Genomic DNA, 14,909 nt, shown 5'->3' with positions numbered 1-14,909 from the left:
GGGAGGTGACCAAGAACCTGATGGTCACTCTGACAGGGCTCCAGAGTTCCTCTGTGGAGATGGGAGAAACTTCCAGAAGGACAACCATCTCTGCAGCACTGCACCAATCAGGCCTTCATGGTAGAGTGGCCAGACGGAAGCCACTCCTCAGTAAAAGGCACATGACAGCCCGCTTGGAGCTTGCCAAAAAGGCACATAGACCATGAGAAACAAGATTCTCCGGTCTGATGAAACCAAGGTTGAACTCTTTGGCCTGAATGCTAAGCATCACATCTGGAGGAAACCAGGCACCGCTCATCACCTGGTCAATACCATTCCCTATAGTGAAGCACGGTGGTGGCAGCATCATGATGTGGGGATGTTTTTATGCGGCAGTGACTGGGAGACTAGTCAAGATCAAGGGAAAGATGAACAGAGCAAAGTACAGAGAGACCCTTGATGAAAACCTGCTTCAGAGCACTCAGGACCTCAGACTGGGGCGAAGGTTACCCTTCCAACAGGACAACAACCCTAAGCATCCAACCAAGACAACACAGGAGTGGCTTCAGGACAAGTCACCGAATGTCCTTGAGTGACCCAACCAGAGCCCAGACTTGAACCCGATGAAACATCTCTGGAGAGACCTGAAAATAGCTGTGCAGCGACGCTTCCCATAAAACATGACAGAGCTTGAGAGGATCTGCAGAGAAGAATGGAAGAATCCCCAAATACAGGTGTGCCAAGCTTGTAGTGTCATACCCAAGAAGACTCAAGGCTGTAATCACTGCCAAAGGTGCTTCATCAAAGTACTGAGTAAAGGGTCTGAATACTTATGTAAATGTTTCACTTCTGTTTTTTATTGTTAATACATTTTCAAAACAATCTAATAACCTGTTTTTGCATTGTCATCATGGTGTATTGTGTTTAGATTGACAATTTAATCCATTTTAGAATAAGGCTCTAACGTAACAACTGTGGAAAAAGTGAGGGGCCTGAATATTTTCCGAATGCACTGTATATAGTACAGATACCCCAAAAAACTACTTGAGGATTTTTTCACTTAAGTACTTTACATCACTGTGTGTGTGGTGTGTTTGATACCATTCCATTGACTCCGTTCCAGTCATTACTAAGAGCCCGTCCTCCCCAATTGAGGTGCCACCTGTGCTCTGTACCTTCAGTGTCAGAAATGGGTTGTGCTGAGTATTGACATACTGAACCCCTCGGTAGCAGCTATACACCATGCAGGTGTAATGGCCTACTGGAAATGAAAATAAATGCCTCGTTTGGGCAAAAGTTCGTCCTCCGTCCTCTCTCCTCCGTGACCCGGGAACCGATTAATGGTCGAGGAGTGTGTCCATTGGGCATTTGAGTGCTAAAACGGTAAGTAGCCGACTGTAGATTGCATGTCCGCATCTCTACAGCCTGCAGCGTATTTCTTTAATTCGCAACCTTTGTTGCTTTGTCAGTAAGCATGTAAAGAGCAGAACTTGATTCAATCACATTAAGAACAAAACACTCACTGTACATAAAAGGATTAGACTACATGTACACCAGTTCACATAACTTACTCAGTTAACAATATGCCAAGCAGTCAACGGAACTTGGTATTGACCCCAAGACTGGTGTCTGGGGTATTTGCTCATTTAGGGACAGTTTCCCGGACATAGATTAAGCCTTAACCCCAAACCTGACCCCTACTATAAACTGAAGTAGTAGCATGAGTAGTTGGTTTACTAAGCAGCATCTTAACTGTAACGTTAGATTTCCATCCAATATTCTCATTAACGTCTTTCCCATTGTTGCTGGAGTCATCGGATTCAAACTCGACATCTTCATTCATCGTCCTCAATCCTGGATAGACATAACCATGACCATCCACATCGCTTTCGCTATCGGACGCACTATTAGAGGCCATGCACCCTCCATTACTCTCAACCCTTTAACCTAACTCCTAACCTTACCCTTGTATAAAGTGAATGTCTAGATACCCATACAGTAGGCTGTGTGTTTGAATATCATCACGGACAACTTCAGAATTTTAGCTAATTAGCAACTGTTCAACTACTTCCTACTTTTTAGCTACTTTGCAGCTATTTAGCATATTACCTAACCCTTCCTCTAACCTTAAACCCTTTAACCTAACTCATATCATATCATATCATAACCATATCCTTAACCCTAACCTTGATCCCTAACCCCTAGCCTAGCTAACATTAGCCACCAAGCTCTGCTACCTAACCCGAGCCTGATGGGCCCCGACACTATACATCTGGTTAGGGCCAGGTAGGCCCTGTTTTTCATCAATTACTGGGGTAAGGGCAGGGCTGCAGTATCACAAAATTGATCACTAACATTATGAAGCTGAGCCATTTGCGCAGTAAGTACAGTTCTATCTGACTAAGATCATAACATGATGTCAGAAGTGCTTCAACCTCGTCAAATAAAAGACAGGAGAGATTATTTCACAGAAAATAATATGTTTAGCGTGACAAAAATGAGCTAACAGCTAACCGCTCTCTTAGGTCTCTTCATTGAGCAGCCGAAGCAGAGCCGTTGCTATGAATACTCAGACTCAGAGCGCCATGAACAGAGTGCATGCAGAGCGAGCTGCAAGCAGGGAGTGAGTGACAGCAGCTTACTACGATTTTGGCCAGGGCCTTAAATTTGGCAGAAGCAATTGGGCCTGGGTAGGGGAGGGCGTGAATGTCGTGGGCATGGTTAGGACTCGGACTTAACATTCATGCCTGTGCAGGGCTCTAGTTAGATATGTGGCTAGGTGGCTAATGCTAACATTAGACTCAACAAATTGGAATTGGTTAAATATCATACGCATTGCTAATTCGTAACATATTTTAATTGTAATTTGTAATATAATTATATTATATACATATTGCATATAAATAAAATATATTTTCTCATATAAAAAATAAAATATGTAAGAAAATCTTCCTCTCTGCAACATGCATTCTGATATGCTTTCTGGCCTTGCTAAACATGGTAACCATTTACTGTAGCTGTCAGAAAATAATTGAATATACCCATTAAAAACAGTCTATTATGACTTTTCCCCTTATTAGAATGCTCCATCAAATATTTCCTCCTCTGTGGACTTTAAATATTAATTGCCATTGTGACCCTTTTCCTGGGGTTTAGTCTCATAACGGTCCAGTAACTGCATGTATTAACCCAGAGGCATATGCATTTTCATCACTGCACTACTGTTGCAGTAGCCTTATGTTCTCCACGAGAGAGCAGCATTGTTACATTATGTGCTACAACAAGACCAGCCCCCTTTGATCAAATTAGCTAGAGAGTACTATTTCTTCTATGATGGGAGTGAACAGCTCCCAGGATCTCAGGATCTGCTGTGTGGCAGATAAGCAAAGCAGTTCAAACACCAGGCTTACTCCTATGGTTGTTGTGACCAAAGGAGTTGGCAAGAGAGCACAGACAGATCTGGGACCAGGCTAGGTGGCAGAGGCTGCAGGTGTGGTTCTTCTCCTCCCAGTTAGTGAAACCTCTTATAACCTGTTTCCGATGGTTTTTACAACAATCCAGCCTCTGGCATAAATCAGTGCACGTGACTCCTGTCTCTAAGACCTCTCAGGAGATGTGGAATGCAGAAAACATTAATATTTCATAAAGACAGGCACTCAAGCACTAAAAAGCTACACTGACATGGTGATACAGTACCTTCAGAAAGTATTCATACCCCTAGACTTATTCCACATTTTGTTGTGTTACAGCCTGAATTTAAAATGGATTGAATTTATATTTTTCTCTCACCCATCTACACACAATACCCCACATAAGTGAAAACATGTTTTTAGAAATTATTGCAAATGTATTGAACATTAAATACAAAAATATCTAATTTGTATAAGTATTCACGCCACTGAGTCAATACTTAGAAGAATCAATACTTAGAAGCATCTTTGGCAGCGATTACAGCTGAGTCTTTCTGGGTAAGTCTCTAAGAAATTTCCACACCTGGATTGTGTAACATTTGCCCATTTATTATTTAAAAAATTCTTCAAGCGCTGTCAAATTAGTTGTTGATCACCGCTAGACAACCATTTTAAGGTCGTTCCATAGATTTTCACTTAGAATTTTTTTTACCCATCTACCAATAGGTGCCCTTCTTTGTGAGGCATTGCAAAACCTCCCTGGTCTTTGTGGTTTAATCTGTGTTGGAAATTCACTGCTCGACTGAGGGACCTTACAGATAATGTGTAGGGTACAGAGATGAGGTAGTCATTCAAAAAAATCATGTTAAACACTATTATTGCACACAGAGTGAGTCCATGAAACTTATTAGGTGACCTGTTAAGAACATTTCTACTCCTGAACTTAATTAGGCTTGTCATAACCAAGGGGTTGAATATTTATTGAATACTCATTTTTTTAATTAATTTATTAAAAAAATGAAAAACAGAATTCCAATTTGACATGATGGGGTATTGTGTGTAGGCCAGTTACAAATAAATCTAAATTGGATCCATTTTAAATTCAAGCTGTACGACAACAAAATGTTTAAAAAGTCAAGGCGTGGTAATACTTTCTGAAGGCACTGTATTTCTAGCTAGAGCTACTGAAGGGGAAAATCAAACAGTATTAGTAGACAAAATTAATTACTCAATCTAAAATGCCATAGTCCAATGGTTTTTCTTAGTGGTGTTCACAACCCAAGGAAATTGACATTCAGAAATGCTCAAGTCAAAAGTTGTGACCATAATCATACATACATTTACCATATTGTTGAGATGACATTTTGCTTTTGGAAATGAACAGAGCTCATACTATTTTGGGCATCTTGGTCTGAGTGCAGTCTAACGGGGTTCCTTGGATAAAAAAAAAGACTATAATAAGCTCTTATCATACTGACCAGAGAAATCCCCCCCCCCCATCCCAACACCAAGGTCATTTGAAACACACTGATCTCTACTGAACACTTGGACAAGAGGGGAAAGTCTTCGGTATGACCAAGCGAAAGTGTTGAACACACTGATATGCAAATGAGAATGATGGTACAAAAAAGAGCCAAGACTCATGTCTTTAAAAACCAAAGCCTATCATTGAGAGCTACTCTAAACTGCTTGGAAATATAACACATTGCCCTCTCCTTTAAATATTTATTATCAAGCTGTTAAACCAACGCCCCTCAGTACTATGAGAAGACAGCACAGCATTTCCCAGTGGAGACATTAGTCAAAGTCAACTGCATGGTTTACACAGCCATTAACAATATAGTTCACATTGGTCTTTCATGTTGGAAAAAAGCCTATTGAAATGACTCAAGTCTCTGTAAATGCAATACTACCTTCCCAAAGCAAAGGCATTTAAGTATTTTGGTGTTACGGATAGCGTACTTGCCTTGGGGACCCGGGTTCAATCCCCACAGTGGATGTACCTACTTCCACCACTGGCTGCAGACATAGCCTCTATTTAACATTGTAGTACATAGCTCCCAATGCCAGGCTTCTAGTGACAGACTGGCTGGCTAGTGGAAGTGACTTCAATAAACACACAACAGGCACACCTGCCTGTACATCCTCCATCTATAGTGAAAATCACAAGGTGTTGACGACAGGTTTGATATTCTCTGATTAGTCAGGACTGCAAGCCAGGCTGAGTAGCAGGAGATGGTGTATTGCAGGGGTGTCCAACTCATTCCATGGTTTTAGTTTTTTCCTTTCAATTAAGACCTAGACAACCATGTGAGGGAGTTCCTTCCTAATCAGTGACTTTAATTCAATCAAGTACAAGGGAGAAGCGAAAACCCCGCAGACTCTCGGCCCTCCGTGCAATGACAGTTGCTCTCAGTACTGCAGACAGCTGAACAGCAGTAGACGTGCTCTTGATGCTCTGTGCAGCTAGCTAGGCTACATCTGTACATCTCCCAGAATATGGCTTTCTCTACCAAGTAAAGAGCACAGAAATCAGTCCACCTTATCTGCCTCAACTCCTGAACAGTGCCTGAGCCGCAGTCTGCTGATCTACCTGCTTCATCTACTGAACGGTGCATTGGGGATGGGTTGAGGTGCAGAGTGGGAAATGTGGTCCTACTCATTTTCTTTGGAGTAGTCTTGTAGTGTTTCTGTTCCTGCTGTAGTGTGTCATTGGCAGTCTAATACAGCATGTGCAGAGGTCCAAGGATGTGGACAGTATTGACATGGAAATTAATATTCACCCACTACTCCACCACCAGGGACACGAGACAGAGACAGAGACAGAGACAGAGAGAGAGAGAGAGAGAGAGAGAGAGAGAGAGAGAGAGAGAGAGAGAGAGAGAGAGAGAGAGAGAGCGGGAGGTGTGTGGGGGGAGACATGACAGATCCGTAGACGTGTCGATACAAGGGAAAATAATGAGGGACAGAGAAAGAGACATGAAGTGGTATAAGAGGAGGAACAAATCAAAATAAAATCTTGTTGGTCACATACACATATCTAGCAGATGTTATTGCGGATGTACCGAAATGCTTGTGTTCCTAGCTCCAACAGACCAGTAAAATCTGACAATACACAACAATTCACACAATCTAAAAGTAAAGAATGGAATAAAGAAATATTAGGCCAAGGAATGTCAGAGTCCGGAGATTATATATAATGTACAGTTGAAGTCGGAAATGTACATACACTTAGGTTGGAGTCATTAAAACTTGTTTTTCAACCACTCCACAAATTTCTTGTTAACAAACTAGAATTTTGGCAAGTTGGTTAGGAGATCAATTTTGTGCATGACACAAGTCATTTTTCCAACAATTGTTTACAGACAGATTATTTCACTTATAATTAACTGTATCACAATTCCAGTGGGTCAGAAGTTTACATACACTAAGTTGACTGTGCCTTTAAACAGCTTGGAAAATTCCAGAAAATGATGTCATGGCTTTAGAAGCTTCTGACAGGCTAACTGACATCATTTGAGTCAATTGGAGGTGTACCTGTGGATGGATTTCAAGGCCTACCTTCAAACTCAGTGCCTCTTTGCTTGACATCATGGAAAAATCTAAATAAATCAGCCAAGACCTCAGAAAAAAAATTGTAGACCTCCACAAGTCTGGTCCATCCTTGGGAGCAATTTCCAAACGCCTGAAGGTACCACGTTCATCTGTACAAACAATAGTAGGCAAGCATAAACACCATGTGACCACGCAGCCGTCATACCGCTCAGGAAGGAGACGCGTTCAGTCTCCTAGAGAAGAACGTACTTTGGTGCGAAAACTGCGAATCAATCCCAGAACAGCAAAGGACCTTGTGAAGATGCTGGAAGAAACAGGTACAAAAGTATCAATATCCACAGTAAAACGAGTCCTATATCAACATAACCTGAAAGGCCGCTCAGCAAGGAAGAATCCACTTCTCCAAAACCGCCATAAAAAAGCCAGACTATGGTTTGCAAATGCGCATGGGGACAAAGATCGTACTTTTTGGAGAAATGTCCTCTGGGCTGATGAAACAAAAATATAACTATTTGGCCATAATGTCCATCGTTATGTTTGAAGGAAAAAGGGGGAGGCTTGCAAGCCGAATAACACCATCCCAACCGTGAAGCACGGGGGTGGCAGCATCATGTTGTGGGGGTGCTTTGCTGCAGGAGGGACTGGTGCACTTCACAACATAGATGGCATCATGAGGATGGGAAATGATGTGGGTATATTGAAGAAACATCTCAAAACATCAGACAGGAAGGTAAAGCTTGGTCGCAAATGGGTCTTCCAAATGGACAATGACCCTAAGCATACTTCCAAAGTTGTGGCAAAATGGCTTAAGGACAACAAAGTCAAGGTATTGGAGTGGCCATCACAAAGCCCTGACGTCAATCCTATAGAAAATTTGTGGGCGGAACTGAAAAAGCGTGTGTGAGCAAGGAGGCCTACAAACCTGACTCAGTTACACCAGCTTTGTCAGGAGGAATGGGCCAGAATTCACCCAATTTATTGTGGGAAATTACCCAAAATGTTTGACCCAAGTTAAACAATTTAAAGGCAATGCTACCAAATACTAATTGAGTGTATGTAAACTTCTGACCCACTGGGAATGTGATGAAAGAAATAAAAGCTGAAATAAATCAAAATCTGACATTTCACATTCTTAAAATAAAGTGGTGATCCTAACTGACCTAAAACAGGGACTTTTTACTGGCATTAAATGTCAGGAATTGTGAAAAACTGAGTTTAAATGTATTTGGCTAAGGTGTATGTAAACTTCCGACTTCAACTGTATAATTATACACACACACTATATATAATAAAGTATGTGGACACCCCTTCAAATTAGTGGATTTGGCTATTTCAGCCACACCCGTTGTTGACAGGGGCATACAATCGAGCACACAGCCATGCAATCTCCATAGACAAACATGGCAATAGAATGGCCCGTACTGAAGAGCTCAGTGACTTTCAAAGTGGCACCATCATATGATGCCACCTTTCCAACAAGTCAGTTCGTAATTTCTGCCCTGCTAGAGCTGCCCCGGTCAACTGCAAGTGCTGTTATTGTGAAGTGGAAACGTCTAGCAACAACAACGGCTCAGCCGCGAAGTGGTAGAACCAAGCTCACAGAACGGCACCGCAGTGTGCTGAGGCGTGTAGCGAGTAAAAATCGTCTGTCCTCAGTTACAACACTCACTACCGAGTTCCAAACTGCCTCTGGAAGCAACGTCAGCACAAGAACTGTTCGTTAGGAGCTTCATGAAATGGGTATCCATGACCGAGCAGCTACACACAAGCCTAAGATCCCCATGCGCAATGCCAAGCATTGGCTTGAGTGCTGTAAAGCGTGCCGCCATTGGACTCTGAAGCAGTGGAAACGCGATCTCTGGAGTGATGAATCACACTCTACCTTCTGGCAATCTGCAGGAAGAATCTGGGTTTGGCAGATGCCAGGAGAACCGACCTGCCCCAATGCATAGTGCCAAATGTAAAAAGTTTGGTGGAGGAGGAATAATGGTCAGGGGCTGTTTTTCATGGTTCGGGCTAGGCCCCTTAGTTCCGCTGAAGGGAAATCTTAACGCTACAGCATAGAATTACATTCTAGACAATTCTGTGCTTCCAACTTTGTGGCAACAGTTTGGGGAAGGCCCTTTCCTATTTCAGCATGACAATGCCCCTGTGCACAAAGCGAGGTCTGGCCTGCACAGAGCCCTGACCTCAACCCCATCGAACACCTTTGGGATGAATTGTAACGCAGACTACGAGCCAGTCCTAATCACCCAACATCAGTGTCTGACCTCACTAATGCTCTTGTGGCTGAATGGAAGAAACTACCCACCGCAATGTTCCAGCATCTAGTGGAAAGCCTTCCCAGAAGACTGGAGGCTGTTATAGCAGCGAAGGGGGGGACCAACTCCATATTAATGCCCATGATTTTGGAATGAGATGTTTGAAGAGCAGGTGTATGTGTATCTGAATGGGTGTACAGTGCATTCGGAAAGTATTCAGACCCATTGTCTTTTTCAACATTTTGTTACGTTATAGCCTTATTCTAAAATTGATTATATAGTTTTCCTCGTCAATATGCACACAATACTCCATAATGAAAAAGCAAAAACAGATTTTTAGAATGTATAAAAAATTGAAAACTGAAATATCTGATTTACATAAGTATTCAGACCCTTTACTCAGTACTTTGTTGAAGCACCTTTGGCAGCGATTACAGCCTCAAGTCTTCTTTGTTATGATGCTACAAGCTTGGCACAACTGTATTTGGGGAGTTTCTCCCATTCTTCTCTGCAGATCCTCTCAAGCTCTGTCAGGTTGGATGGATAGCGACGCGGCACAGCTATTTTCAGGTCTCTCCAGAGATGTTCGATCGGGTTCAAGTTCTGGCTCTGGCTGGGCCACTCAAGGACATTCAGAGACTTGTCCCGAAGCCACTCCTACGTTGTCTTGGCTGTGTGCTTAGGGTCGTTGTCCTGTTGGAAGGTGAACCTTCACCACGGTCAGGTCCTGAGCGCTCCAGAGCAGCTTTTCATCAAGGATCTCTCTGTACTTTGCTCCATTCATTTTTTCCTTGATCCTGACTAGTATCCCAGTCCCTGCCCCGGAAAAACATCCCCACAGCATTGATGAGGGAAAAAAATGAGTTAGTCCATTTTAGAATAAGGCTGTAATGTAACAGAATGTGGAAAAAAGTCAAGGGGTCTGAATACTTTCCGAATGTATTTGATAGATTTATAGACAGTATGTGGATAGAATATATAGTATATCTGAAGAATACGTGGATAGAATAGTATGTACAGCAATAGTTGAATAGGATGACCTTGACTAGAATACAGTATATACACATATGAAATGGGTAAAACAGTATGTAAACATTATTTAACGGACCAGGGTTCCATTATTAAAGTGACCAACAGAGAGAGATAGAGATGTACTGGTCAATACTTCTCTATTACATAACAAAGTCAAACAACGACTAATAGCAAATACTATAACAGCAAACCACCTTATTAACTGTATTTATTAGATACCTGTAAAATAACAAAACTACACAACTGGAGATAATAGACATGAATACAGTGTAGTATATTCAGCGCATCCCCTAACTGTCCTTTTATGTGCCTGCTTATGGAGTAGGCTGTCGCTGCTCTAGATGTTTACATTAGTGTGCTAAAGATGAAACAGAGCTGCAAGCAGGGTGACCGAGGGTGACACACGGCAGCTTTTGGGGAAAACGAATATTGCTTTAATAACTGAGGAGGAAGGGGCGTGTGTGTGTGTGTGGGGGGGGGGGGGTCAGTCCCCACAATGTCAAATGCTATTTCTACAGGGGTTTATGGTTAAGGTTAGAATTAGTGTTAGGGTTAGAATTAGGTTTAGGGTTAGTTTTAGGTTTAGGAGCTAGGGTTAAGGTTAGGTTTGGAGGTTAAGGAAAATAGGATTTTGAATGGGACTGAATTGTGTGTCCCCACAAGGTTAGTGAGAGGAGTGTGTGTGTGTGTGAGTACATAGCTAGAGTAATGAAGCAAGGAATTGGAATGAGGTTCAGTTACAGTGAAGTATAAACCCTACAGTCAGCGCCTCCGTGAGGAATTGTAGGACATATGCAGCTCTTTGAAGTAACAAAGATGTCTTTTTTCCCTCATTCCAATACAAGCTTTGTTAGCGGATCATACAATATACTGCGATAGGTAGAATTCAAAACCTTCTCTCTGTGAGTTTGATATTCCTCCAGATGACTGTGCTTCCCTCCTGCATCTGTTCTCAGTGTACTGTTGCTATGTGGGCACTGAGACGAGAGAGAGCAAACACTCCACCACTGAGTTGAGCACAGCAACAACACTCACAGGTAGGCTGACGGCTTGGCAGCAGCTTGGCACATGGCGGCCCTCTGGGAGGTGCATAATAGGTAGCTAGGCCTCTCTCTCTCTCTCACACACACACACTTGCTCTGTGTATCTATACATCTGTAACTCTCTACTACTCCCTCTTCTCATATCTCCTTTCTATAGCTCTCCCTCCGGTGTATCTATACATCTCTAATTTGTAACTCTAGCTACCGCTGCGCTCCTTGTTGTCTACTCTCCATCTCCCTCTTTCCCCGCTCTCCCTCCTCTTTTGTGAATGGATTGCTGGCTCTCAGAGCTCAGTCGTTCCCGCTGGCCTGTGATGACTCAGTCGAAGTTCAAACGCTATACATGCAGCTCTGGATCTCATGGGTGGGTGGCATTGCTTTACGTAACTGCTTACACCCAGTAGTTTTCACTGGCGACACAGCACACCGCTAAGTCCCAACACAATTATGCTAATTGCACAGGACTCGTCCCCAAGAGTCCCAGGGGGAATAAGGCAGAGGGGATGGGGGATAGGGGGGGAGGTAGACAGCTGTAACCGCTCCCAGTTTAATGCTGACGCAGCTCTACAACACAATGTAAAGTATCGAGCAATTTCAATCTTGCATGGTGGAAGTGAAGTAGTAGTGTGTGTTGAATTCCAGATCAGTATACTGCCTCCCCTGATTCATGCATTGCTCCAGGTAAGAGCATCATATGCAAAAATGAATATAACATTAAGCACTTAATCCAACCTCTCTTGCCTTTTACTACACCTACTGTACCCATTTCCTCTTCATATAGCCTACTGGTCCGGCTTAATGTGGACTTACGTAACTATCGGAATGGTGGGTACATCATTTCCCGTAATGAGCTGTCTTAATGGGTGAGCCACAAGACCACAACGTCAAATATGGCCCATTCTCATTGGCTGCTCTAGTTCTGCACAATGAAAACACATCTGCCCACTGGGCACACCACGTAATTTCAAAGTGGATAATTGGGTAATATTTGGTACATTACATCCTATCTTCACCCACTCAAAAAGTTAGTTGAATTTCCGAGCAACCACCTAAAAGCACAACCAAATTCCAAATATCTATCATTGCGCATTCAACCATTTAAAAGCCGAGCAAAGTTCAAAAAGGAATACAATGTCAGATATTTTGTTTATTTATACAACAGATTGTCTTATCACTGTGCTTCATCTAATAGCAGAACCAAATGACCTGGATTGCAGTAGAGAATACATTAAAAGTACACAGTGCAAGTGATCAATTCTATTTGAGATACTGCACAGATTATTACAAAGTTACTGCAGTGTAACTTGGACTGAATGGACGCCAAGGTTACTGCTGTACAATACACTCAGAGAGAAAAAGGGTTCTTCGGCTGTCCCCTTAGGAGAACCGTTTTGGGTTCCAGGTATAACCCTTTTTGGTTACATGTAGAACCCTATGTGGAAAGGGTTCTACATGGAACCCAAAATAGTTCTATATGGAACCAAAGTGGTTCTACTTGGAACCAAAAAGGGTTCTGCAAAGGGTTCTCCTATGCGGACAGCCGAAGAACCCTTGTAGGAGAGAGTATCGCATTGTGAGAGTTCTTTCTGAGAGCTCTCCTCTGTCAGCAGAAATATCATAAAGAGCTGGTGGTGTGCAGTGGGAACTGTACTGCGATACTACCAACAAGCAGTTATGCCATTCCCTCCATATTGTTTCACAACAATGCTGACTGCCTGCACAAACTCCAACAGAGGTAAATTCACTGCGCTCCACCGGGTTTCCTGCAGATTGAATCAAATAAAACAGGCTGTGTAGAGAAAGAGACACTCCTCCACCTCCTCCAGGCAGCATATTGGCTTTTGGCAGTGGTGGAGCTGTCATTGGGATTCAGTGCCTCAACACCTCCTATCCCCCCCACCGTCCTTCCCCTACCCCCTTACCCAAAGTTCTTCCACGTTGACTATAAATATGATTAATAACCTCATTGTCACGCAGCGTTCCCCAGCTTGGAGAGCTTTTGCAGAACGCATTATTTCACATGGGGGATGGGAGGGCACGTGGAAAGCATATTACAGCTAGTCATTCCCACACTCCAGGAGAGAGATGGGGAGGGCGATAGAGGGACAGAGAGAAAGACAGAGAGAGAAAATAAATGCAATCTCTTCAGGCCTTTCATGGTTGACATCTGCCTGTCTCCTTCTTTCATCTGAAGTAGAGGATGATGGGAGATCTCCTAGTCAGGTGGTTGGTTCTGATGTTTGAAAGGATTCGTAGCACTATTAGTTGCCTCAGTGCAGCACAGCTATACAGCCATTTTTCAATATGATATGTTTTATTCAGAGATGATACAGTAGGGTACAACCTATGCTGATTCACATGGATGGCTATAAGAATACGTGTGTTGCATGACTGTAAAATGAGAGTGTGCTCGTGTGTGTGTGAAGGGTGTAACCTCTTGCCACTTTGTTGAACATGCTTAATAATAGTCCTGCGTATTGTTACCAAACAGCTAACATGCTGCAGGTTCAGCAGAGTCCATGCTGGCACCACCCCAAAGCAATCAATCTCAGATGCACTGCACCTTAACTGGAACAAGAATCGGCACGTTAAGACTGACGACTGACTGCAAATGTTGCCAGACAATCTTGACCTTGCAAACACCTCCAGAATATATGATTGAATTTGTATTGGGGCTGAAAAAGGAGGATAATCTAATCCGGTTGTGGTAGGAGTCGAAATTTAAAAAGAGTAATTAAACTCGTTAATCCTTAAACTGGTGGTAAACTCAAACTGTCATCTCTCTCAAAAGCCATAGTTACGTAGATGCCCATGTCCAGGACGCAATGACTACTGGGTCGTTCTTGAATTGAGGTGGCATTTGCATCCCTTGACTTTTCAACCTTGAAAAACACTCTAATATTACAAAAAGTTAAATATCATATGTTTGTTTATATTGAACTGTTTATCAATGATAAAACATAATGCAAGTCAATTATACTGCAACAATTTATATTTACGCATTGTTTAAAGTACTTAGTGTAAGCAATTTGATTTGTCCCAGTAGTGATGTGTAGAGTTGTAGCAACATGTTTTAGGGATTTAGAGATATATTATTATCTATTATTTTTAATACTAGAAGGTGAACAAAAGTATTGAATATATTGTATAGAGATCAATAAAAACAAATAAGGCTATTAAAATATATTTTTTGTTGCTAGTATAATGTCTGACCCTCAGTTTTAAGTCAGTGGTGTTACCGCCTTAAAAATCCCTCATTACAAAGATACAGTTGAAGTCGGAAGTTTACATACACATTTAAACTGTTTTTCACAATTCCTGACATTTAATGCCAGTAAAAAGTCCCTGTTTTAGGTCAGTTCGGAACACCACTTTATTTTAAGAACGTGAAATGTCAGAGTAATAGTAGAATGACTTATTTCAGCTTTTATTTCTTTCATCACATTCCCAGTGGGTCAGAAGTTTACATACACTCAATTTGTATTTGGTAGCATTGCCTTTAAATTGTTTCGGGTAGCGTTCCACAAGCTTTCCAAAATAAGGTGAATTTTGTCCCATTCCTCCTGACAGAGCTGGTGTAACTGAGTCAGGTTTGTAGGCCTCCTTGCTCGCACATGCTTTTTCAGTTC

The 14,909-nt window shown here is 42.3% G+C and overlaps 1 protein-coding gene across 2 annotated transcripts in view; it reads right to left on the bottom strand.

Annotated features, from left to right (window-relative positions):
- The window catches only part of LOC139560441 (phosphatase and actin regulator 1-like), an 88,917-nt gene that overhangs the window by 59,779 nt on the left and 14,229 nt on the right, over positions 1-14,909 (bottom strand). The window lies entirely within an intron of this gene.

This window comes from Salvelinus alpinus, chromosome 30, assembly GCF_045679555.1.
Source record: "Salvelinus alpinus chromosome 30, SLU_Salpinus.1, whole genome shotgun sequence".
Classification (NCBI taxonomy): domain Eukaryota; kingdom Metazoa; phylum Chordata; class Actinopteri; order Salmoniformes; family Salmonidae; genus Salvelinus; species Salvelinus alpinus.
This window is presented reverse-complemented; position numbering and strand designations above follow the sequence as displayed.